The sequence below is a fragment of the Micropterus salmoides genome, unplaced genomic scaffold (genome assembly GCF_014851395.1).
Source record: "Micropterus salmoides isolate LMB-PRFRI ecotype aquatic unplaced genomic scaffold, ASM1485139v1 Ms_hic_scaffold_15, whole genome shotgun sequence".
Classification (NCBI taxonomy): Eukaryota; Metazoa; Chordata; class Actinopteri; order Centrarchiformes; family Centrarchidae; genus Micropterus; species Micropterus salmoides.
In genome coordinates, this window is record NW_024040596.1 from 31,932,172 (window position 1) to 31,958,613 (window position 26,442).

Here is a 26,442-nt window from a genome sequence, read left to right on the forward strand (position 1 = left end):
TGGTTCTGCACAGCTGCAGAACATCGTTGGCACCTAACCAAACGTTGTTTGTAGTTTGAGTAGCACAATCAAATGTAGACATCCCTGTGTAAACCATGAAGTCATAAACAAAGCCAGACACACCAGTTCACACAGAATTTGAACTATTTCTTGGGTTATTATTTGGTATACTGCCTCAGACTTCCAGCTTTGTTGCTTTTGTAAGGAACCATTATCTCATCAACTGAAAATTGGTCTTCACTCTCTAGGCTAGTTCACACCACACAAGCTCGCTGACTGTCGGGCTGCGATTTGGGGTAAATCAGCGATCGATCGGAGCTTGCCAGTTGTTATATGTGAACTACTCAACGAAGCATCAAAACAGCTCCCCGAGGCATCGTTGACACATCCCCGACGCCAGCCAGATATCTAGCATGCCAAATTTCTGGAGGAGTCGGCCAACTCGACATCCACGTCCAGCCATGAGAGCAGGCAGCTGGCGGAACAGGCAGCTGGCAGAGCAGGTACTACAAAACAGTTTTTACTCACCTCTCTGTAGGACAGACATAGATTATTTGTCTTTTTAATTTTTATCTTTATAATAAATAAGTCCTGTTTCATGTGTAATTTCAATTCATTTCCCGTGTCACTTTTCCCGGCCGACTCTGAAAGTCGTATAGTCTGCATGAGCCTTCACTTTGCTTACACTTGCTCTTCATGTGCTCAAGTATAGGCCTTTTTTTCATTATTCAATCTCCACTGGAGATCCTGGATAAACATTTGAACCTCTTGGTAACACGACATCTGGTACTTTATCATATCTTGCATCTGTTGCCCAGCAGTTTTCCACTGCAGGCATTTTGACTATACCCAGGACCAGCTTCATTCCAATTAATGCCTTGATTTCAGAGGAATTAGTGTTGATGCTGCATCCAATGAGTTGACACGAATACAAGTTGGTCTGGTGAGCAATGACCTCAAAGATGTTCTTTGGAATTTGGAGAAGTGTTATTGGAGTGAAGAGCTCGTCTGGTGCAGTGAAGCAGTTTGGTACAGCAGTAGACTGGTGCTCAAAAAGTTATCACACTGTCCCTCTCTATCCAGCCCATCTTCCTCGTCTTCCTCACTGGTTCCATTCTCTGAATTGGGGCGGCTGTGGCTCAGGAGGTAGAGGTAGGGTTGGCCGTTAATCGGAAGGTCGGCGGTTCAATCCCTGGCTCCCCCTAGTTGCGTGTCGAAGTGTCCTTGGGCAAGATACTGAACCCCGAATTGCCCCTGGCGGCTATTCCGCCAGTGTATGAATGAGTGTGAATGTTAGTTTCCGTTTGAGCACTTAGGCTCAGTGTATGAATGTGTGTGACTGGTGAATGCAGATGTAGTGTAAAAGCGCTTTGAGTGGTCGAAAAGACTAGAAAGGCGCTATACAAGTACGGAGCATTTGAATGTGATGAACCATCGGGTGGCAAAACTACAGACTTTACCTCTGTTTTTCTTGAACATAAATTCCCTGAAAACATGAGTTCACTGGTGAATGAATGAATGATATATATTGAGATCTAAAAAATAAGTATAATAAGTTATATAAGTAATCAATATTTCACGCCTTTATATTATTGATTATCTGTAGAGTATAGGCCTCAAAACATAAGAATATCTGTGAGTGTGAATGTTCCCTGTTTATACCTTTATCTGGGCAAAGTAATCTCCAGGATATAGACATTCAATGCCTTAGTATCAAAATTATGAAAATGTAATTCTTTATTCTTCAACAACATTTATAATTATCTTTAAAAAAACAATATTTATTTAAAGACTCAATGGGGATGAATGAAGCGACAAAGTTCACAAAGTCCAAATGAAATTGAGTTGCATTGTGTTTTTTTCTGCTTCGCCATGCGGATCTGCTCTTAACTTAAGAAAAATCAGTATTTATTTTGACTTCAAAACAGGATTCACATGAACTTCAATCGAAATAAATAGGATCCAAGGTCTTGATTTGTGAACTTTAGCGTGTTAGTAGGCATACATTTGAACTTTGGACAGAGCCAGGAAAGCTGTTTCCCCATGTCTCCACTTTTTATGCAAATCTAGGCTAACTGCATCCTGGTTCCAGCTCTGTACTTGGCACACATGCATGATATTGGTGTCAATCATGTCATCTATTCTCAATAAAAAATGTATACATTTCCCAAAAGGCTGGAATTTGTCCTTTAAATACTTGAAAGGTCAAGTGTTTTCTGTATATGTCTCCAGCTCATCTAAGGGTATCCAACAATTGAAGAGTTCCTTTGCCAGCTCTCGCTGAGCAAAAAGATGCTTTCAGGCAATTTCAGAAAATGTCAACAGCACTCTCTGCTCGTGCTGTATCCCCACTGCACTCAAGCAGGAGTACTGTGTGAGGGGCGGAGAGGGTGATGTCTTGAGAGAGTGCAGAACCTGTTATAATGGACAAGCACTTGGCACCTTTTCCCCCAGAGAGGCTACAATGGCCACAGCCCAATCACTGTCTGCTGAGGTACTGGAGCCTGCTGGTTCATACAACAAAATCCACAACGTCTCCCCGCCTGCCTCTCCCTCCCTGGTCTGCACGTAGACACATGCTGCCAAGCCAAACACTCACTGATGAAAAACAAATACAACGCTGTCAGCCTCACTACCTCACGGGCTGCAAATGACTTAGGGAATTCAAACTTGTAATTCATGTACCTCCCAAGCCCCGTCTCGGACAATTGTAGATGTCACTGCTGCGGGTTAACTGTATCGTAAGCATATAAATCTTGTGTGTAATGTAAACTCCCCCCAGGACGGCTCCTGTTTAACTGCTCAACAAATGTCACTGTTCTGTTTGGGTTACAATTAGCATTACATTAGCATGCCAGCCATGTAGCAGTCAGGTGTTGGGCAGCCTCGGTGGCCTACAATCCATTTCTTTTCGAGTTTGTTTTCCACTTGTGAGCTGTTGTCTTTTATGATAGCCCACGCTGAGCCAATGTGCAGTCTTCATGGCAGTTTCACAGAGAAAGGAATCAATGTGAGAGCCACTGGAGGGTGCATTAGAGGATCCCCACCAACTGGGTCCCTCTCTCTGTTCATACTGTATCAAAGGCATCTAATTAGGTGGAAAGAACAATGGTGTATAGGCTGAAGGAGTCGCTTCTGGATGAGAGTCGGAGAGAAACAAGGAAGAGTGCTTTGCTGCTTCTCAAAAGGCAGGAGGGAAGACAGATCCAGTTCGTGTTCTGTATATTCCATCAGTGAGATAATTTCATCAAAGGTTCATGCTGATGCATAGGAGATGAGGGCCGCACTGATAATTGAAAATAGAGAATACATTTTTAAAAGATGAATAACAGCTTCTGAATATTTTTTTTGGGAGTCTGGTTAATTTCGAAAACTTGTCAAAAAGAAGTCCACTTTGTGCAAAGGAAAATGACAGAGAAGTTCCAGGTTCACATACTAGCTTTTTCCAGAGAATGTTGCTGCATCTCACTGCCTTCCTTGACAAATGGAAATTGCCTCCAAATCCAATGACAAAGACCACCCTTGAACAGAGACTGGGGTCTCTGCTTCGTCCATATATGTTCCCTTGTTATCATGTAATCAAAATTTCATTCTCAGAAGGTTTGATTCACTGAAGACATGAGATAGGGTATGTTTTTATCACAGATATGATTAAGGATCTTCCTGTGACCAATGCATTATGTTCAGTTCTTTATTGGGGACAAGAAAAGACACAATAAACCATGGGCTTAAATAGAATAGAAAATTTAAATAGAAATAGAACAGATGAATAAATAGCACAGTCAAAACCAGATGTTGTTTAATTCAGTAACACTAATTATATGGTATATTTACACAATTAACAATGTGACCCCTTTTTGGAGAGACAATACAGCATATACAGTATCAATACAGTGCTTGCCAAAGTGGGTATTGAGGTACCCTGATGGCACCTCAGGCAATAATTATATGCTGCGGAGATTCTGGACAGTAGTAGCACTGTGGAATGATGTTTTTATGAGGTCCCATTTTCTTTGTATCTGCCCATGTACACACGGGTTCATGAGGGCAACATGACAAACAGTTCATGTTTTTTCCGCCATTTCACTGATGGACACAGTTGGTAGAAATAATATAAGGGTTCCACAAGATTGGTTCAGGTGCAGCTAAGATTGGTGACATCACAGCTCAGTGTTGCTGGTTTTCATAGTAGCCTAATATGAACTCAACAAAAGAAATAAAATCAGAGTATAATGAAAGCTATGAGGCTTAGGGCTTTTTGAGATAGAGAAAGCTAACTGTTGCATTCAGAAGGTCTCTGCAGGAAGCTGTGAAATGTAGCAAATGGTGCCATGTAAGCTCAAGAGACATTTTGAATCAATACATGTCATGTGTGCATGTTTATTTGGGTGTGTTGTCCTTAAAAAACATAAATGTAAGCTAGCAGTAATATTATTTTTGAACAGAACAAATTAATTAAATTGAAGTGAACTTAATTTAATATACTATTAAAAAACAATGAAGGGGTGCTGAAGTTTAAGTTTAGGAAAGAGTGAAATTTAAACTAACAACTGGCAGGAGAGGCAAAAGGATAATGAATACAAAACAACTGTAACGTGGTGTAAGAAATATATATATATATGTTTCCTTAGCTATCACTACACACTTGGCGACTGTTGCTCCACATTCTGTCGTGGCTCTGGCAGGAACACACATAGGCTTGTCCTGTGCACTTTGATATACACCCTGATGCAAGATATACATTACCAATGAACCAAAGAGCCTAACAGATTAATGTAGAATGCAAACAGTGTTCTGTTGAAAAGAAAAAAAGTCCCCCATCTGGCAGGCGAGCATTGTTTAGTCTCTGTTCTAGCTCCTTTTTGGGAGGAGGCCATTTTGATGGAGAAAATGGATGATCCAAAGTCTGCCAGTCACACCAATTTGTGCCGTGAAAACACCGCCTGTGTTTGACTAAGGAGGCCAATGTCAGCAAAGTCCCTGAAGCAACAGTTAGCTAAATAAGCTTTGTCAGGTCTCACTATCAAAGTCGAGGACTATATAGGGAGATTTATACTGCTGCTATTGTTTTTGTTTGAATGGCCCCTAGAGAGCCGACTCAAGATTTGTTCAGTCTTATGACGCTGCAGAGGTCCGTGCAAACTGAACAAACCCAGCGGACAGAAGGCTCTGTCAGTGCTGTGTTTGAGGACGGCTTGAAATAGGTCTGTCTGTCACCACAGTGCAAATGTTTTAATCTGAGAGAAAACAACACCTCTGAGATTCACCCGCTGCTCTATTGACTCCATGTAGACTCAACAGCAAGTGCTTATCAAGTGCTGTTTGATCCTGTCACTTCATAAGAGACATTCTGGTGTTGACCGGATATGACCTTCCCGGCATGTGGTTAGTTCAGGCGACATGGAACAGCAGCAACAGTCGAAGCTCAATACTCATTGTTCAATACTATCTGCATGAGTGACAGACTCATCCTCAACAGTGTATATACTTGACTTTATGTGGTGCTAATGGATCATTTATTGGATGCAAGGCCAAATGAGTTAATGATTCAAAAACAGATTTATCATAACAGCTTATCATGAATCTCTATTGCTAAGGGCATATGCATGCATGGGTACGCTTTATCTGGCACAATCACACCCACAGAAACAATCATGTTTCACAATTTTTGGATGGCAAGGAATCATTCCTCTCTGAAATGAAGAGACAGCAGTTTCTGCTAAGTCGGTGCTGCCAAGTCACCAAAATTATAGAAATAATGATTGGTTCCCATGAAAACCACATAGTGAGTTATGCCACCGGTGAACAATGGTGAACGACGTGGCAAAGGAAATTTGCATGAGGAGTGTAAACAGTTTTTTGGCGCTGAGTTTGGAGGAATGGCTGGAAGACGATCAGATTTGCTTGTTTTGAGTTAATAACAAGCAGAAAATAATTAAAGTATATGTGAATGATTCCTGTGAAGGTATAAATGATACTTGAAACAACACTATGAAGCACTTAGCTTTTAATAGCTATGGATTGTGGATCTTACTGATATTCTTGTGGAGCTGTTAACAGGTTTGGAGGACAAAGGTAAAATGTTCCTCCACAGAGCTGTATAAATTAATAGCAGCGCCTTGCTGTTATGGCAGGAAAAACTGGAGTCGTAACACAATTTATAGAGCTCCCCAATCCTTAAGAGTGTGAAGCCAGCTCGCTGGAGATGTAATCTCAGCATATGGTGCTGTGGTTATCAAGCTACTTATAGCTCATGGGACAGCCTCCCACTCTTGACTGAGAACACAAGTTTCTGAGTGATGATATCACATTTGTACAGTTATGTGACTTATTTAGCTGTGAAATTGATATGAAAGTCACGACTAGGTTTTGGGAGTAGCCTGAAGGCAATGTTGTTGTTTTTTTGGTTTCCTGGTGGGTGAAGTGGATGACTAATGCTTTCATAATCAGTGAACAAGACAATAACAAGAGTTCATTTGATAGCAAAACAATCTCTCTTATTTGAGTAAAACTTATTATTGCATTTCAAGCTGCAATGATTGATCATGTTGGCCACTTGGGGGCAACAAGCTAAATTCAACATTGATACATTATCAACAAACAATATGGATATGGCAAATGTGTTAACGAACATTTTTTTTACACATACAGCAATGTTAGCATCTTTTTTGGAAACCTGGAAATGCAATAATTACTGTTATTTTAGTTCTGTTTTGGTCACTACCAACTTCTGAGCAAATTAGCTAACTCTCTCTAGCAGTTAAATGCTCCGCTGTGTTCACCACAACAAGTTCTCCAACCTAAATGACAACATAGGTTGTTTTGACCAACCTCTAAATATGACTCATCTGAGAGTATCCTAAAATAGCGAAATTGCTCCCCTACTGGTTTGTCCATGCCTCCCAAAACAGACACAAAGGAGGTGAACCCAGTTCACCTATTGGGTTCACCGGTGGACATGCATAAAGTTTAGGTTTAGGCACACACCCTTGTGAAGGTTAGTGTAAGGGTTAGGGACTACGGGGGGCTGTCAACACCTTTAAAGACCCTTTCCTTTATTGAGTTATATACCTTTTTTGTGCATGTAATAGGTTTGCAAAGTGAAAAAGCCCAAAGTCCAGCCCAAAGGGAGTTCCCATCTCCCACAGAAAACTCTGTTCTGAGCTAACACATCATATAACGCTCGCCAAGTGGCTAATCCGCGCCCCCCTTAAAAACACCGGTGAAAAAAACAGTGAGCTGCAGCACACAGCTCTCCTCTCCTTCCAAACACTAGCTACCCTCCAGGCAGTCAGTGGACATAAAGTTGTTCCTGTGATGTAGAGACAGAGCTCAGTTAAAACTTTATGGATGAAAGATACTTTTGTTACAGATTAATAACTCACCACTCTGAAACTCTTGCTCCAGTCCATGTTGCCAAGCTGGTCAGCAACATGTAGCCTACAGCTGAATCGAAGCTGTTTGCCGGCTTCTCGCTGACCCGCCCTTCTCTGCTTCTGATTGGCTAGTAGTCCTTAACTATGAACTGCGCATGTGCAACTCCCAACAAAGATCATTTAGAGACAAGATGTATCACTCCATAGCTAAAATGAAGCCTTCAACACAGGGTGAAAAGAGGAGCTGCAGCAATGTGCAGTATGAAAGAAAATGTGGTGTTTTTTGAAAATTAAATCATGTAAACCTGTTCTGGTACAACCCCTAAATAAGATTTTGAACCTGAAAATGAGCATAATACCACCTCTTTAAGACTAATATAGTTAGCTAGCTAGCTAACACTATGAAGCTAATGTAGCTAATGCTACTAGACAAATCAGTCTTGTTTCACATGGAAACCAAACGCTGGTCTTCCAGGTCAAATGCGGCTAAGTTACTATCCTTCCACCTAACCCACCAGAAGACAACTTTATGGCTATTTATAATATGTAATCGTCTTTGTCAAGTGTTTGCGTTGTATGGCCACTAGAGGTCGCTGCCACGAAAAACGTAAACATGAGTAATTTTGTGTGGCTAAAACAACAAATATGGGTGTTTTCCAATGAGAACTGGCTCGATCACCGACTAGCCGCTAACTTTGTAGCACATGCTGGGTTTATCAGAGCCAGCCCATATTTTAACTTACAAACTAATCCACAAACTCATTAAAAATACGATTCCTAACTTACCCAGTTTTATACACCAAACTAATAAAACAAATATCAATTCATCAAATCAATGGTTAATATCAATCAAATCAAACCAAGTTTTATTGTCACATACACAATCAGTACAACGTGCATTTAACCCATCCTCCAATAGAAGTATTGGGAAGCACTGACAGACGCGCACACATGGGGAGAACAAGCAAACTCCAAAGCCGTCATTCGAACCCAGGAGGTTCTTGCTGTGAGCCAACAGTGCTTACCACTGAGCAACCGTGCTGCCGCTCATCAGTTGTGATGAGAATACAGATCTCTTAAAATATTAACAGCATAATATTATTTATTACTTATAAGGAATGTTGATACCTGTCAATGCTGTGTGATACCTAATTAATAATATAAATATTGTTAGATAAACAACACAAACCTGTAATTCATTCTTAATTAAGGTAGTTGATCTGTAATCAATTTCTATGATCAGTGTGAACCAACCCAGAGAGAGCAGAGAGCCGTTTGATCACACCAGCTCTGAATACAAAGACTTTCCATATCAATGACCAGAACCAGACAAGTGAGACTATTCCTCAGTCCCCAGACCAGATGCTCCCTCTCCTCCCCACCTGGTGAGAGCAGACGACAGGACACTGCTGTCCCTGTCCCCTCTGGCTGGGACTGAGTCTGTGTCCTTTGATCTACAGATGCTCCGATGTCCACCTGAGTTCTTCTCTCTGTCCTGGGCTGACTGGCTAAGGCCAGTTTAGCCTGTTTTGATTTGGCTATAATCCTCCTGACTTTTATGCCCCAGTGGCACACTAACATGCCCCTGGAAATAAATGAGAAGCTTGTGGAGAGACATCACATTTGATAATTGTCAGCTTGTAATTGCAGTTTTATGAAATCATAAACAATCCAGATGTAAAAATGTTTCACACTGCCTGTATGGCATCTTTCTTATGTGCAACATCACAAAATGAGCAATATTAGCCCCCAGCACTGCACAAACACCATATTGAGCTTCAGTTTGTTGTGGCCTGTGTGAAAATATTAAATTCTTATTCTTTCAGAGCTGGATTTGGAGCAACACATGACAACAGGAAACTGTGGAAAGTGGAGGCATGCTGGAGAAATATTATTCCTCATATATTAAACTAAAATGCTAATCCTTGGCAGACCAGCTATAAAATGTGCAAATTGTACGTAGGGTTAATAAGTAAGCTCATGCCAAACTCTGTGCATATTTGTGTGTGAGCGTGTCTTGCTGCTGCTTGCATTCAGACTGCTGCCTTTGTTGCTAATTACCACTTCTGTTCTCCAATTGCATCTGATTAGAATTCAGTTTTCGTTCTCTGCTTTTTCATCCCCTCTAGGAGACAGTTAGAAGCCATGGGTGCTGATTTTATTTTAAGCCACGCTGGTTTATCTGAATGCAAGAAAAGGCTGACACACGTACACTTCATCATGGATTCATATCACATACAACTGGCCATGCATGCAAAATATGACTGTAATGAAGCAGAGGGAAAGAATTGTGCTTTGTAAATGTCACATTTTCTTTGTATCAGCAGTTTTAGCATTTTTTTCTTTTTCTTTTAACATTTTGCCCACTTGTCTGTGGGATTGTACCATCCTCAATGAGTGAAACAGAAGAGCCAAAGTTTTTCTTTTTCATTTTCTAATAATCCATCCATCATTCTACAATAGATTATATTTGGCTGATTATATTTGATTGTCCCTTGTCTTCATTCTGTTAAAATACAAAATAGAAGATTCAGACTTCCATGAGGCCGGTAACATCAACCCACGTGCACACACCACCCTCTCTACTCATCCTTTATCCCTCAGCAAACATTACCTCAATGTACACTGATTCCATTGGTTTCCAATGGCAACCGCCGCTAACAACTACGTTACAGAGAAAAAACAGCCAAAAATGATGAAAAAGAATTTTTAGCTCAAAATAAATGTTCAGCATGAGCAGCCTGTGTCTCTTAATGGACTCTGAAGTAGCAATAGATGAGGGAACAGACTCACTGGTACATGTGTCTAAATGAGTCAGATATGAGGTCTTGGGTGGAAAAACAGCATTCTGCTGTGTCACCCAGTGCACAGCAAACCCCTAGCTTCTCTGTGACACCACCTTACTCAGTAAATGTAAGGGGGGAATGCATGTGCCTGGCATGGAGGGGGGCTGAGGGATTACATACAAGGCTTGAGCACCTGAATTTGGCACTGGAGTGTAACACAGTAACTCCTATGTGCCACTTTGGCAGGTGGCATTCTACATATGTATATATATATATATTATTATAGTCTTCTCAAAGGGCATCTGAAATAATAAACTCATTGCAATGTGACACTATGACCTTACAACTCCCATGAGCACTAATTGCACACACTGTTTGCTCATTGTATTGGTCCATTTGTGTTAGGTCTATTGCCTTGACAGTGACTGTGGAGATGCACAGGCTACGATGAGGCGACACATAACAGGTGTAGACTAATTGTTCAAAGAGAAGTGGAGATCAGGTCATGAATGGCTTGTATATGATCCAGCTCAAAAAAAACATGGACTGCACCGAGGACGTACGGCAGTGAAACCATAAAGGACCATGAAATACCTGTCGGTCATATCAGAAGCATTGTGACTAAATGGGCGACGATGGCTACAAGACAGTGTTGTGGCTCTCTGATAATGTGAAGACCTGGGCCTATGCTGAAGTAGTGAGAACAAACCAGTATGAGGGTGTCAGCCTAAAGCCACATAATGACTGTACCCTGAATCAGTCCAAAGACCACCTCATAGACCTACAGTCAAAGACGATGGACAACAGGTTTGAGATGTGTATTATGAACCGATATATACCTTCAGCCGATACTGGCCTGAAGTCAGTCAGCAGCTTGGCCAGGACTGCCCGGACACCCTTCATTTGGCTGACCTTTGCTTTAGCAGCTGATGTGAGAAGGGATTCAGTGCCATGAAGCTGGTCAAAAGTGACAAGTGGGCCAGTCTTAAGAGTGAGACCTTGTCAGACCTGCTGACTGTACACCTGTCCTCGGCTTCCCTTGCAGACTTTGATCCAGCCCCAGATATCAAGCATGTTGGATGCCTCCGGGCTTGGAGGCTAGCTTTCATGAGGCAGAGAGACCTGCAGAGAAGGGATGATTGTGGTGATGAGGCTATAAGGACATGTAATCTCTCTCTCTCTCTTTCAGTCTCTCACAATATAAAGTAAAAGTGTGTTTTGAGGACTTTTATGAATTTGAATTGATTAGACAAAATGGATTTGATCTCTACTGCATAGTGTTCTTCTAAGTCTTTGTCTTGATAGATTTTTTCAGTTTAGTTTTTATCTTTTCAATTAATCTTCTACACCCCTGCACCGCTTTTATTATATGCAATAAGAAGCTACTTTATATACAGAAAGTATGTACATTAGATAAGGGGTTAAATAACAAGTGACAGAAAGTCTTGTTTCTGGCCAATGATGGTGGTGTCGTCCGCAAACTTTATACCAGAGTTCTCTCCATGTAGGGGGATGCAGTCGTGGGTGTACAGCGTGAACAGGAGGGGGCTGAGCACACAGCCCTGGGGGGCTCCGGTGTTGAGCACTAGAGTGGAGGAGGTGAGTCCACCAATCCAAACTGACTGGGGCCTGTTTGTGAGGAGGTCCAATATCCAGCTGCAGAGTGTTGTGTTTAAACCCAGAGTGCTGAGTTTGCTGATTAGTTTCATGGGGAGATTGTGTTGAATACTGAGCTGAAATCCACAAACAGCATTCTGATGTAGGTGTTGTTTTTCTCAAGGTGTGTGAGGGCTGAGTGGAGGGCAGTGGAGATGGCATCCTCTGTGGATCTGTTGGTTCTGAAAACAAACTGGTGAAGGTCCAGGCTGGCTGGGATGTTGTTCTTTATGTGCTGAAGAACCAGTTTGTCAAAGCACTTCATCAGGATGGGGGTGAGAGCCACAGGGCGGTAGTCGTTCAGACTAGACACTGCTGACTTTTAAGGTGCACGTTGTAATAAAGTGAAATGATCCTTTTGTTAGGTTATTACTTATCCCTGCTTCTCTTTCTATGTTAGCATAAAAAGTGTTTGTAGGATACTAATGTTATTTTTATCACTACTTGTTGACTGTATTATGTCCAGAAATAAAAACAAGCCTCGTGGGACCCTTTCTCATTGTGAGAACTTGCCCTATGCCTTAGATTTCTACGCCCTTTTAGCCTGACAAATTATACTCAAAATTTGGTTTCCTGAGCAATGGTTTCTATAAAAAAAATGGTTGAGGGACAGATGACTACAGAGCCACAAACTATTTATGGGGAGACTGAAGTACTGTCTATTCATAACTGGTTAAAAGCAAAAGATGTAATTGTGAACAGTTATGAGCAGCCACTGTATTCAGCTGTAAGTAGTGCATGTTCCATTATCCAGTGAATGGAGACATAGAAACTCACAAAATTGTGTACCACTTGATGGACCTATAAGATATCTTGTATGTTTTCAGAGATGGAGATCAAGAGTTTAGCAGTGGATAAGAATTCTAAGAATTTAGAATTCGTATCCACTGCTGTTAGAATCTCACTCACATCCATCATCATCCCACTTTTCCTGTCACAAGCATTCGCAAGGAGCTTCTGTAGTTTCTGATCTTTAGAGTTCCTAACCTCTTCAGCCTCCATCGATTGACAAATCATTCTTTTATCTGATTGTTCATCAATACAGAAGGTCTTGCTGTCAAGTTTGAATGATACCATGTCCACTATCGCTCTTTCAGATGTGAAGACGTGCTGATTCAACTAAATAACTTTTCCCCCTCCCAAATTAAGAAGCTTGAGACCACATGCCAGTGAGAATCTCACACACATTTTTGCTGCAGGGATCAAATCAGAGGCAACATCAGTGCTTCATCGCTCTCCCTCTACTTACTGCATCAACAGATGTGCGGGAAGTTCACACTGGAGTTATTATGCCTTTTTTGTGTGTATTCAGCATGTCCATATGCTATTTGTGTTGACACACTCTTCTGTCCTGCTTCACCCCTTTGCACTTTACCTGCGGCTACCAAGTCAGTTCCTGCCAAAAGCAGTGCACACTGGTGATGAAGTGCAAGAACACACGAGCAGCCACAGCTATTTGTATGATGAAGGTAATTAAAGAAAGACAAGATGGACGGAGGTCACACCTGCACAATAAGCCTGCCAGGATTACTTTATCATTGCTGATACAGTGATAATTAGAAATGGGGCATGTAAATCAGACGAATTAATTGAGTTTAGCTTATTATATTGTGGAGCCTTGTTTGATTTTTCCCTTTGTCATCTACTTTTACAAGGTAATAAAGCAACCCTGTCACCTAGGAATTGCTTTCATATACTACTGAATGGTTTTGCATAATACATTTTGGAAACGCGATTGCTGTGCAGATTATGTTCTGTGTCTGGCAGTGTGGTAATGCTGTACTTTAACTTCTTCCACTGAAGAGTAGCATGTGGCTTCCATAGCTACAGTTATAAAGTAGCTTGGGTTTGTCACTATGAGTAACACCCTTCACATTACACAAAGTCATTTGATTAGTTGTAAATATAAAAATAGTGATTAGTGCAGCTTTAAGCAAATGGTTTGAGTTGTCTTAAAATAACCATGAAAAGGTTAATCATTCTTAAGTTTTCAGGAGTGGATATTTTAGGAAAACAAATTAATTAAGTGGTGACTAGAGTCGTGACTAGACATTGCTACCTGATGACCAGGTAGCAATGTGATACTCTCAAAAATTTTCTTTTTAGTAGCATATAGCATATAGATGTAATTTTTAGTAGGCAATGATGTTTCCCAACTAAGTTTCAGTGAGAGGAGAAAGTGTTTGCTTAGCAGAATATTAATTAACTAAGTGAAGTGCAAAAAGAAAAAAAAAAGAAAACAACAGAACTAAAAACTTGTGTTGAACTTGTCATTCAGCATTGTTTACTCCTTTGCATCTGCTCCCTAGATGGAAAATTTTGCAGGAGCTGCTGAAATGACATTGTTTTGACATTGCGTTTTTCCAGGTGACATCTCTTCCAAACCCCGGAGGCTAGAGATTTATGCGTACACTGACTGTGGAGAGGACAATGATGGCTTCCACAGTGTTGTTTTATGACTCCGACACCCTGAATATCCCATACCTCTCTATGTTCAATATGTCACTCCAATGCTGACAACATCTCCATTCCTCAGAGTCTCACTGTGCTCATTGTCACTTCCTGGGACCATGATGGCGTGCTGTGCAAAGGTGTGTCAGCCCGGCTCAATGTACAGACAACCGAGTACAACCAACACAGGCGTACAATTCATTTATGTGAAGAACACCCAACAACAGAGACAAACAGACACAGGCACATGCGAGAAAAGTGACCATGAGATGATATTAAAACTTCTCCTTCATCTGGTGTGGCTGTGAAATTCTTTTGAGTTAATTTGTACATGCAGATCTAGTTTCCTCATTAGGTGTGATTGTGTCACTTCAAACTCAGGAAGATGAATCGTTCCATCTGCTGTGTAGAGAAGTGAATTTCATTTCACATCTCACCAGGCTTTCATTTTCACACGCAAAACAACACAAATTCGCAGCTCCTCAATCTGTAAATTGTCAATACGAGCTCAGTCCCTCATTCCCATATGCTGCAGGGTGATCTCCCCCCCCCCAAAAAAAAGAACAGCAATATGATAAACCTCTGAGGGATTGTAGCAGACTCAGCAGACATGAGTGAGCAAGAGTGACGCTCCCTCAAGCTGTCTGCCATCCATCAGGGGCTCGGTGACATCCTCGCAGCCTGCTCCGCTTGATGTTTTCCCTACAGCTGATGAGCATCGATGGCAGAAAGTGTGAAATGCACTAGACTTTATCGTCACACGGTGGACAGCGCTTTGTCTCCGCACACACACATGAGTTAATTCTGCGATGGCGGGAGAAGATAGGGAAGGGAGGGTGGAGAGCAGAGGTGAGATGTGATATCTCTCAGAGTTGCCTTTCACAGATGACGTGCTATTCCACTTCACAAAACCTGTTAAATGCCTTCCCTTCCTACCCCCCTTTTTCTTTCATTTAGCCTCCGTCTTGCGAGTTTCAAGTTGCTTTCTTTGCCTCTCTTCTCTCGTTCCATTTCATGTGTGACAATGCATCCTCCATTAAGTCTTTATAGGTTGATGGAAATGTCATAAGGGCATCGAGACAGCCATTCATCACCCTATTCACTCCCTCTTACTGAGCTTTCATTTTCCTTTGCTCTCTTCCCCCACTCTTTTCTCAGTGCAGAGCCACATCACTGTCTCCTCAGAATCACATTAACCAAGCAAATATAACAAACCACCCCCATCAATGCCCACATCTTCATATATGAAACTGCCATAATCTATACTCACCACAAAAGCACAGCTGCTCTGAGTCTGCATGTAAGTGCAGGATTTCCACTCTGACGCAGCCACGTTTTCTCCTCAGATCCACACGCCTTGAGGGAGATCCAGGCTGCCGTAGGTGTATCAGTCCTAATGCAGCGCTAGCACACATCAGCTACAGGGATTTAGAGGAGATCTGCTTATTTTGAAGCGATTTTGATAACCGGGAAGAATAAGCTATTTTTCCATTTCCTGTAACTGCAGCGAGCTCAATTGGAGGCTGTCGAGGTGTGGGTGTAATAGGAAAAGGAACAGTGTCAGGTGATGAAATGAGTGTGTTAGCTGCACTGAGCACCTGCTGGTTCCCTGTTCTCCACCCTGTCCCCTTATCACATTACAGCTTGGATAGATGGTACCTGAACCCCAGAGGTAAGGGATTAATTTGTTTAAATCTCTGCAGACTGCTTTGCCTGACCTTGCTTGGGCAGGGAGGGGAAAAAAAAGAATGATTTTTCTCCTCGTTCCTGCCCTGCACACTCGCCTGGAGGGAGAGGGAAAAGATTAAGAGAGAGAGGCCATATCTCTCCTTTCAGAAACTAAAATCACAAAGTAATGTAGCCACTGGGCCGTTTCAAACATACTCCTGTTTGCATAACTAGCATGCTAACTTCATGATTTCACCATCACCAAACCCCTGCCAACCCCTGACTCTGATCCTTTTAATTTGTTTCCAAAAGATGACAGCATCTCAAACAGGGGGATCACATTCGCAATTTAGAGCTTTATCCATCTCCACTATAATGGGAATGTGTGCACACCCAAATGTGTGTGTGTGTGTGTGTGTGTGTGTGTGTGTGTGTATATGGTAATATAAGATTGAGTGTGTGTTCTTGTATTGGGGTACTTACGGGAAATGTTTGGTTGAGAAAGCTGTCACCACACTCCAAACTCGATGCAGTATTTCATCACGGTATAATGTCTGCTATATGCTTTACCAGTTACAGGTGGGATGCAAGCTACATCATCAATAGCTGTTTTCAATAGTTGTAAGGAAAAGGCTGATGTTATTGTATATGTACATTAAAACAGCTTTGAAAGTTAAAATTGTATTTTAGATTTTCATCTAAAGTGATACAAATGTGTTATAATACATCCACAATAAATTAACCAGAAATTATCAGGAATAAATGCCACAGCTTTGTTTCAAATTCCACCTGTATGGTAAATGGTCTGTACTTGCCTTTCAAGTCTTTCCATCCGCCCACAAAAACAGCTACACAACATCACATTCACCCCATTCACAGCAATTTCTTGCCCAAGGATGCTTAGATATGTAGACTGGGGAAGCCGGGGATTGTTCCACCAACCTTCTGAAAAGCGGACGACCCATTATTGCCATGAGGTTGCAGGTGAATGACACAAGGCATAAGTGTTTATCAGAGCGACACAGAGAGCATGCTAGGTACTTTTGGAGGACATAGGTCCATCCATCCATTGTCAACAGCTTATCCTGTGTACAGGGTCACAGGGAGGACATAAGTGTCCAAGAAATTTTTGAAGACAGAGAGGGATTCTGAAAATGCCTTGTGGAGAAACCTACCAAATCTTGCATGCATCATTTTGCAAAAAAAAGATACCCAAACTAAAATTGGACCCGAGAGAGCACATCGACGAATACACATTTCTAGTTAAACAGAGTAGCTACAGGTCATTTTTCAACAACTGCACACTATCTCACCTCATGATTATGATGGACCTCATGATCCGAGCTGATAGTGAGTCCACATGGATCCGTCTGGGTATTAGACAGTGACAGTTCTAATCAGTGTTCTAATGTGAACTGAAAAGCAGCACACAGAAGCAGAGCAGGCAAAAAAAGACTGTAGCTCTGTAACTACAAGGCACATTTGTAAGACTAAGGAATAAAGGCAGGTGTGCAGGCAGGTGACGGTCAGGTGAGTGAATGGCAGGAACAGCTGAGGATTACTGCTGGTCAGTGAGGGAATGGCAGTGGACTCTGGGAGTCTAGTGGACCTGTGAAAACCAGTAGTATGCGGTACTGAATCAAAATAATGTTCAGCGCTCATGTTCATCGTAAACATGTCACCCAGTGCAACAAAGTGGCATGTTGTTGTGATTTTAGGAGGTCTACGATATATCTGGCTTTGGATAAACACACACACACACACACACACACACACTACTTGTTAGTAGCAGTAGTTAAGTGTTGCTTCTAATGGGATTTGTTGGCAATAAGAAAACTATGGAAAATCCCCAGACTTGTCCTTGACATCAGTATAACACTACTGATTACAAGTCTAGTGATTTAATTTTTGGTGTGTGTGTGAGAGCCTAGTTTTATGAACAGGTGTGAGGTTGTCACACTGTCTTTTCTTCAATTTGGAAGCATACAAAAGATAGCCTCAGACAAGGTCTAAACACTTGGACCTGACAATGCTGCCACTTTGACAATGACGATGTTGCGCTCTGAAGTACACAGATGCTGCTTTAACTAATTTCATGCAATGTAAAAACAGAAAGGTGAACTAACAATATGCTCGGAATTACAGCGTAATAATATCTATGAGTAAATATCAATCTCATACACGTAGCACACAAAAATACACATATACCCACATTAAATTCCCATCACTCTTTCATTTATTAGTCACGTCACAGGCCCGTGAGATGAGCATGCGATCCAAGGTGTGGCTGTCAACATCAATAAGACCATTCCAGCGTGAAGGGCCATTAATACCAAAGTAGCCACTGTGCATGTTGTCATATATGAATAATGGTTTGCATAACAAATCATTCCGCTGTCTGACAGACAGTGCGTCTGCACGGGCAGAGGCTCCAGTTATAGCACTTTGCTCCCATCAGCAGCCCCGCCACTTGATCAAAGCTGAAGTTGAGGCCGGGGGACGGTGAATTGGCAAAACAGATTTTTCCATGCGGATGACACCTTGTTCTGTGGCTACAGAGTAGATAATACAGGAAAAGGTTATGCACTATGGTGGCGGAACGAATCACCAGCAGTCATAAATAGTTAGTGTCCCACAGCTGGGATGTAATGATGTTTTCTAATCATCCTTGGAGGATGCGGCACCTCATCTCTCACTGATGACATCTTTGTGACAAATGCAATTTGACCAGAAGACAACAACCTGTATCTTCTGTCAGTGAGTAACTTTCCACATCAATCTTCGCACGAAGCACAGGCTGCTTATCTGCCCTCATAAACAAGGCAGTTAGGACAACATCTGGACTATTTCTAACCTTTCTAAATGAAATGAAATGTTCTAATATTGCTGCTAAAGGATTCATCTTCCTGCTCTCATTCGAACACAGTGAATCCTCTCTTGTGTTTCTGTCTTTGTGGTTGGTAGAGGGCGTGTCTCAGCATGTCGGCAACAGTTTTAGGCAGCAGTGTACCATGCAAGGACAGGACAGCTGACACCTGCTGAATGGAGAGAACTGGCAAAGGATAAGAGAAGCAGTCACAGAGAAACCAGGTTATACGCTGCATTGCGTGGCCTGTACTGTAACACTACAGGATGCCTATGAAATGGGTCGCTGGTGGCCCGAGTGTCTGGAAAGAATTCAAAATCTATTTGAAGTTTTGGTGCATACAGAAAATGCACAGGTTAACTTAAGCTGTACATATTCTATTTCACAAGTCAGTTCCATTTCATATTCATGCATTACTGGATTCATTGAACTGAGTGGGCTGTCATTTTCTCAACTTCTCCAAAGATTCACAACTACCTGAAATATATATTTGAATGGAATGAACTTATCAAACTACTTATAGGCTCTGAGTGTTTGACTTCCAAAATATTCTACTGTTGGTCACTGATTAGCTGCCTTAAGTCACAAACAATCACACATTTAATTATCTCAACACAGTCTCATCAATCATAATTTGAAACACAAAATTATATTGTTAATGCACACTCAGAAATAGAAGTACGGGTGTGTACTTAAAATGGTACAAATGCGCTGCGGATGTACCCTTGTGAGAGACAACTGTGTACCCTTTAGTGACAGTACGCTTTTGTTTTAGATCACATTGTACCCTTTCTGTCAGTCAGAATGTGCAAAGATCAATATTTTACCTTTGAGGGAACATTCTTCAAAAGTGTACCTGTAAGGACAGAACTGTTCTTGTCTCGTAAGTCCATTTTTGAGTGCGTGGGTAACAATCAAAAGGTTACAAACTAAAGGCACTAAAATTCATGGAGTCATGGATAAATAAAACTGAACTGAGTGATGAAAGCATCACTGTTAAATCAAAACTAAAGTAATAAATACATATACAGTATCTTATATAACAGTATACAAGACAATATACTTATACATTGTGTTTAAGTGAATATACTTGTCTGGTACTTTCCTTGCAGTGCAATTAGTACTTGTTTTCAGCCATGCAACAGCATGGCTTCAGGGGTGGCAATGCCGGCCACTTGAGAAATTTGGTTAAGACATTTATATCTAAAAATCTTTTATATTAATTTGTGACAATATGTTTCTACAATGTAAGATAAATGCCTATCATTGTAAAAACGTTAGCATGACAGTAGCGAACCATGACTCTTAAACCTTTGCCCTCTGACCCATCTTTACTCGCCTGGAGAAAAAGCATGATATAATGCACACATAGCATTATCTAAAAAATTTAAAGGGGAATTCTCCCTTTGGTCCAACTGCTAATAATTTGTAAACATCTGAAACATGACAAGGGGCCACACCTAAACACTACTTTTGGTAAGGGGTCAGAAGCCACTGGAAGCACTGGTCTGTTTTAGTAGTATTTTATGATACAGTAACTAGTAACTAGAGCTGTCAGTGATGTATAAGTGCAATAGTGGAGTAGAAGTAAAAAGGTGCATATATTGAAAATGCTCAAGTACTAGTAGTTTTTTAAATGAAATGAAACACTTTTTGCTTGCCTATGTGTGAAGGGGTTGTAACCTCACATAAAAATGATCCACTTACTAGGTTTTACTGTTACCTCTCACGGCCAGTATGCCTATTTTTACGTGAAGACTATTACTGTAACGTTGCAGTGGGAGTTTACCTGAGTTTCCAGCATGTTGTGTGAAGCTCATCAGGGGATATGTCACACTCATGAGTTTGAGCACACGTAGGAGCACATACCTGGTTGCAATCTAAAAACCGCACCACTAGTGGCTGCTGAATATAGGATTAGGACTTGTTTTTCTTAGAACATACATGTTAATGCAACAACTAAAAGAAATTAACATATTGGGCAGAAGTGCTGTATATGGATAGGTGGTGCTGTGTAAGTGTGCCTAATAGAGATTCACAAGGATTGTGCTACTGCCAATGGTCATAGAAAATGTTTTAAAGCTTCAGGAAAATATGGCCCTATGTAATAAAAACAACCAGACTGACATTTTAGTAAAACACACAGGAAAAAAGACATTTTCTATATGAAAAGAATAAGCTGTGAGGTCAAAGTTAACTCAACCTTCAATTAAAAAGACATGCTGTCATCACTCCAACATGACCAGGCCCTCGGGTTATCAAGGCCAAGGTGGAAGGTTAAGAAATTCTTTGTCTCTATCCCGGCGTGTCAGCAAATGTCACAGTCATGTTCTCCATGCACTGTCTCAGCCTTCAGCCATCCTTCCTTGCTGCAGTGTATGTCTGTCTTGACATTTACGAAATTGGCTTCTGTGAGGTTAAACTCCGGCAACAAAAGTTTCACAAGTGGAATGCACTCCACACTTATGTACCTGGATATGAGAAGAGATCAAAAGAAACCCATAATGGCTCCACCATTGTGCATCAGTCAAGTGTAGATTTCTGCTTCCTGTTGTGGGGCCTGAAACGCTAGGATGGGAAGATTTTGTTTCTGTGTGGTTGCATCAGCTCCACTTTAATGAGACAGTGAGAGGTGTGCAGGTGCAAGCAGGCCAGTGAACTGATATTGAAGTGCTCATCAGACCTGGGAGTCTGGAGTCGCTGACGAGGAAGCTTTTTGTTGGTCTATATTGCTGAAGCACCGTTATTGCATTTCCCTCTGTAAGCCATATGGATGGTTCCCCCCTTCGCTTCCAAGGTGTCAGTTGAGCTTTCTCCCTCTTCCTCTGCTGGCTGATGAGTTCACAGGTACTCCCTCTGTAGCTGATATAGCAACATGGACCATGGACTGAGTGAAGAACACATCATTATCATTATCATTTAATTTTAAATAACCACCGTAATTTTTGACATACTGCACATTGCTGCAGCTCCTCTTTTCACCCTGTGTTGAAGGCTTCGTTTTAGCTATGGAGTGATACATCTTGTCTCTAAATGATCTTTGTTGGGAGTTGCAAATGCGTTGTTCCTAGTTAAGTACTACTAGCCAATCAGAAGCAGGGAAGGGCGGGTCAGTGAGAAGCAAACATGGCTTTGTTTCAGCTGTACATGTTGCCAGCCAGCTTGGTTGGAGCAAGAGTTTCAGAGTGGTGAGTTATTAATCTGTAACAAATCTTTCATCCATAAAGTTTTAACGTTATATGAGGCCCATTTAGCTTTCTTCCCTGGCCTCCAGCACCACTGTGAGGAATCTTGGAGTTATCTTTGATCAGGACATGTCGTTTAAGTCTCACATTAAGCAAATTTCAAGGACCGCCTTTTTTCACCTACGTAATATTGCGAAAATCAGGAACATCCTGTCTAAAAATGATGCAGAAAAACTAGTCCATGCATTTGTTACTTCTAGGCTGGATTACTGCAATTCCTTATTATCAGGCTGCTCGAAAAAGTCCATTAAGACTCTTCAGCTGATCCAGAATGCTGCAGCACGTGTTCTGACAGAAACCATGAAAGAGATCACATTTCTCCTGTTTTAGCTTCTTTGCATTGGCTTCCAGCAAAATCCAGAATAGAATTTAAAATCATTCTTCTTACCTACAAAGCTCTTAATGGTCAGGCACCATCTTATCTTAAAGAGCTCACAGTACCTTACTACCCCACCAGAGCACTGCGCTCCCAGAATGCAGGGTTACTTGTGGTTCCTAGAGTCTCCAAAAGTAGACTAGGAGCCAGAGCGTTCAGCTATCAAGCTCCTCTCCTGTGGAACCAGGTTCCAGTTTGGGTTCAGGAGGCAGACACCATCTCCACATTTAAGAGTAGGCTTAAGACTTTCCTCTTTGATAAAGCTTATAGTTAGGGCTGGCTCAGGTGAGTCCTGAACCATCCCTTAGTTATGCTGCTATAGGCCTAGACTGCCGGGGGATTTCCCATGATGCACTGAGCTCCTCTCTCCTCTACTTTCTCTCCCTCTGTATGCAACCTCATCCCATTAATGCATGTTACTAACACAACTTCTCCCCTTTCCGGTAGTCTTCTCGTCCCTCTCCTCTCTCCTCCTATCACTTCCTGCAGGTGTTTCTGGCTCTGGATCTGTGGTTGCGAGTCACCTGCTGCCCCCGTGTTCCTGCTCGACACCCTCTGCTACAACAACTATTGTTACTAGTCCTATTGTTATTATTGTTATTATAATCATTAACATTACGATTGTTATCATTAACACTACTATAAATATCTGTACCATTTTTCATTTAGTCTATAGCAACATCACCTTTACTGTCTTTACCTCTGTGTGTATATTGTGTAGGCTGCCTCCCTCCCCTCTCTCTCCTTCCATCCCTCTCTCTTTCTCTCTGTTCCTCTCTTGCCCTCTCTCTCTTTCTTGCCCTCTCTCTCTCTCTCTCTCTCTCCCTCTCTCTCCTTCACCCCAACCGGTCAAGGCAGATGGCTGCCCACCCTGAGCCATGGTTCTGCTCGAGGTTTCTGCCTCTGTCGCCTAGTGCTGCTCTTGGTGGGAACTGTTGGGCTTCTGTAAATAACATCATAGAGTACGGTCTAGACCTGCTCTTTTATGAAAAGCGCTGTGAGATAACTGTTGTTGTGATTTGGCGCTATATAAATAAAACTGAATTGAATTGAAAACAAGATGCTTAACCAAAGGTATTTCAAACGACATGTGGGTGGAGGGGGTTTCTGAAGCTATTTGACCATCTGATAAGCACTGCTGACGGAATATACAGGCATCTTACTGCCACTCCCATGCCTCATCAAACTGTATTTATTGACAGAAAATGTTACCAATTATTTTAAGCAATGACACCTAATAAAGTTTTTCTAAAATGAGATGTGGACACTTTTGCATTTTTGTCAGGGGGTTGTTTTGAAATATAGGGGTGGTGATGGCACAATGGATAAGACTATGCCTTTGGTGTGAGAGACCTGGGTTCAGTTCCCCACTGTGACCCATCCACCATTGTGTCCCAGAGTAAGACACTTAACCCCTAGTTGCTCCAGAGGTGTGCGACCTCTGACATGTACAGCAATTGTGAGTCGCTTTGGATAAAAGCGTCAGCTAAATGAATAAATGTAAATGTAGCATGGACAAAATAATATTATATATGTAACAAAGCTTGATAAAGGAGGACGGTGCCCGACATCACATGTTATTTACAACGTTTAGTGTTGTGTTGGTTTCTTTTTGTTCATGAGATAAAAGAAAAAAGGGCCACACTAAAAGTAGTTTTGTGGAAAGTGGTCTATTTAAGAGCTGTTTTAAATCGTTAGCTTATTGATTGATTTCAAATCTTACACTACACTGACAGAAACAGGGTGATTTGTTAACCAAGTAGCTCAGGAAGGGCATTACACTTTGTTTAGATTTTAGATCTTGCCAATGCAGTCTGCAGTTTATTACAATATGTCTGACCACCCATGTTAGATGACCTTGTAATACAATGGGTATGCAGTTTGTGAACTACTATGTTTAATCTTTCATGAGCAATTTCTCAGTGTAATCTGAGTACAGGGAAGGAAAAATGATTTGTAAGGATGGAAGAGATTAAATTCTGCTAAAGTACAAGAGAAATAAAAGATGGATAACCACAAGTGAGAATTAACAATGGCCAGTGAAATAAATCGGAGGGGGAGTGTCGTGGCTGGTGTCAGGAAATAGTCAGAGGGAGAAAGGAGTAATCTGATTGCAATAGGACATTACTCTCTGCCCGTGTCCTGGAGGAAGAGCAGAAAGCGGCTGTGTCCTCTCTTAAGTCCTCTTCCCATTAGGCCTTGCATCGTTTGGGAGATTAATAGAAGCTCACGCGTGAACACTGCCACATTTGTCAGCTGCCTCATCCGATAATATGGGGCTGCAGGCGTGCCTTCTCCTACCTCCACTTTAAAAAGACCTTAAAAGGTCACAGTGGGAGATGCTGGGAAATGAAAAGGAGCAAAAAACATATACCTTGCAAAACGAAAACACAGTGAAGCCAGAGTTGTTATTCTGAAAGTTAAATAAAGACAGAAATGTTTGTTTGTCAGAAATCCAAAAAATCCGTAATGAAACATCATTACCAGGATAATCCGTTTGCTCAAGAGACATCACAGCACTGTATAGCCAAACCCCATCTGTCTCATCTGTGGCTTTATCTGCATTCATTAAGAAGTGCACAGAGTTTGTTTGATCATGCCATTGTGCTTCAGCACATGATGCATTACAACATTCCTTGGAGAGAGAGACAGACATCCCAACAGATGTCAAAAGAACGAGACACAGAGAGCGGATGAAAGTCTGAAAAACCTCTCTGGGATTGGACCATAACTCATGCCAGTATTTGTTTCTCTATGCAATGTTGATTTTGGGTAACATAGTGGATGCGGTGATGGCTGGTGGTGTTGGCTCTGCCTCAGGAGGAGCACGGCCATGTTTGTCCAGTCACGCTTACAAACGGACTGTTTGGCCAGCAGCTGCGGCCTTGTAGCGCTCCAAAAAGTGTCCACGCCAATTTCGCTCCTTCCTCCACTGACGCCACACCTCTGAAAAAACAACATAGGTTACTAAGATATTTAGGGACAACAGTGAGGTGACACGAGGTCAGGCTGTGGTTGTTTTTTACCTCAGCTGCACTGGCCGCAAAGACCCCCATGCTGGCCACGACACCGGTCGGCGTCTGCCAGAGCCCCGAGAAACACAACAAGGCAGGAAGGAGAAATTTCCTATTAACTCAGGAAATTGGTACAAGCTGCGCCACCACACAATCCAATCACCTTTCTTATTTTACTGACCGCCCAGCCTGACACATGCTAGAGACTCGGGGGTACTTTGTTTTTAGATCCACCATTACCCATCCCCAGAACAGGTTAAAGCCAATTCCTTCCACTTCCTCAACAGGTTTGATTAAAACAGACTGCTTTTATGTGTTACAAGAAAAAGGAAGTTGGGTACCCTTGTCCCTGTCAAAACAGTGGAGGATATATTTGGGACATTGTCTAGGCACACATTGGTGCATTTAAACTAGAAGCAGGATAATGTATTCTTCATCTCATATGTGCTAAGAGTTTGTTGTAAGCATGTCTGTAAATGCATCAAACTCAACAGGTGAACGGGGTTACATATTAGATTGACACGAATCTGCTCATCTCACTACCAGATAGAGAGAAAATACTTATACATGTGTTTCTATATAACTAATCTACGATATTGTAAAAGTGCTGAATTATACAATACAAAAGCAGACTTCCTTCTCTTTGTAAAATGGCTGTTATCAAAGGGTGGAGATTTATTCAAGTGCATTGTCGTAAATCATATCCACAAAACCTGTCGCACTGATGATAGATGCAAAACCTTTCTTGGCTTCTTGTCCCTTGGTGCTACACAAACCTCGTTACACTGTTTAAAATAATAAAGCATCTCAGAGGAGACCTGCTTTATGCCAATTAAACCAAACACAATGAAACCTCCACCGAGCACTACCAATAAAGCCTTTAATCCGAATCACTGGAGGAGAATGGCCCCGTAAAGGCTGACACCAGAATCTCGCTGTGTGTCTCCCTCTCTCCCTTCTCCCACTTACATGTTGAGCCAGGCTCTTAAAAGCACAAAGATGTG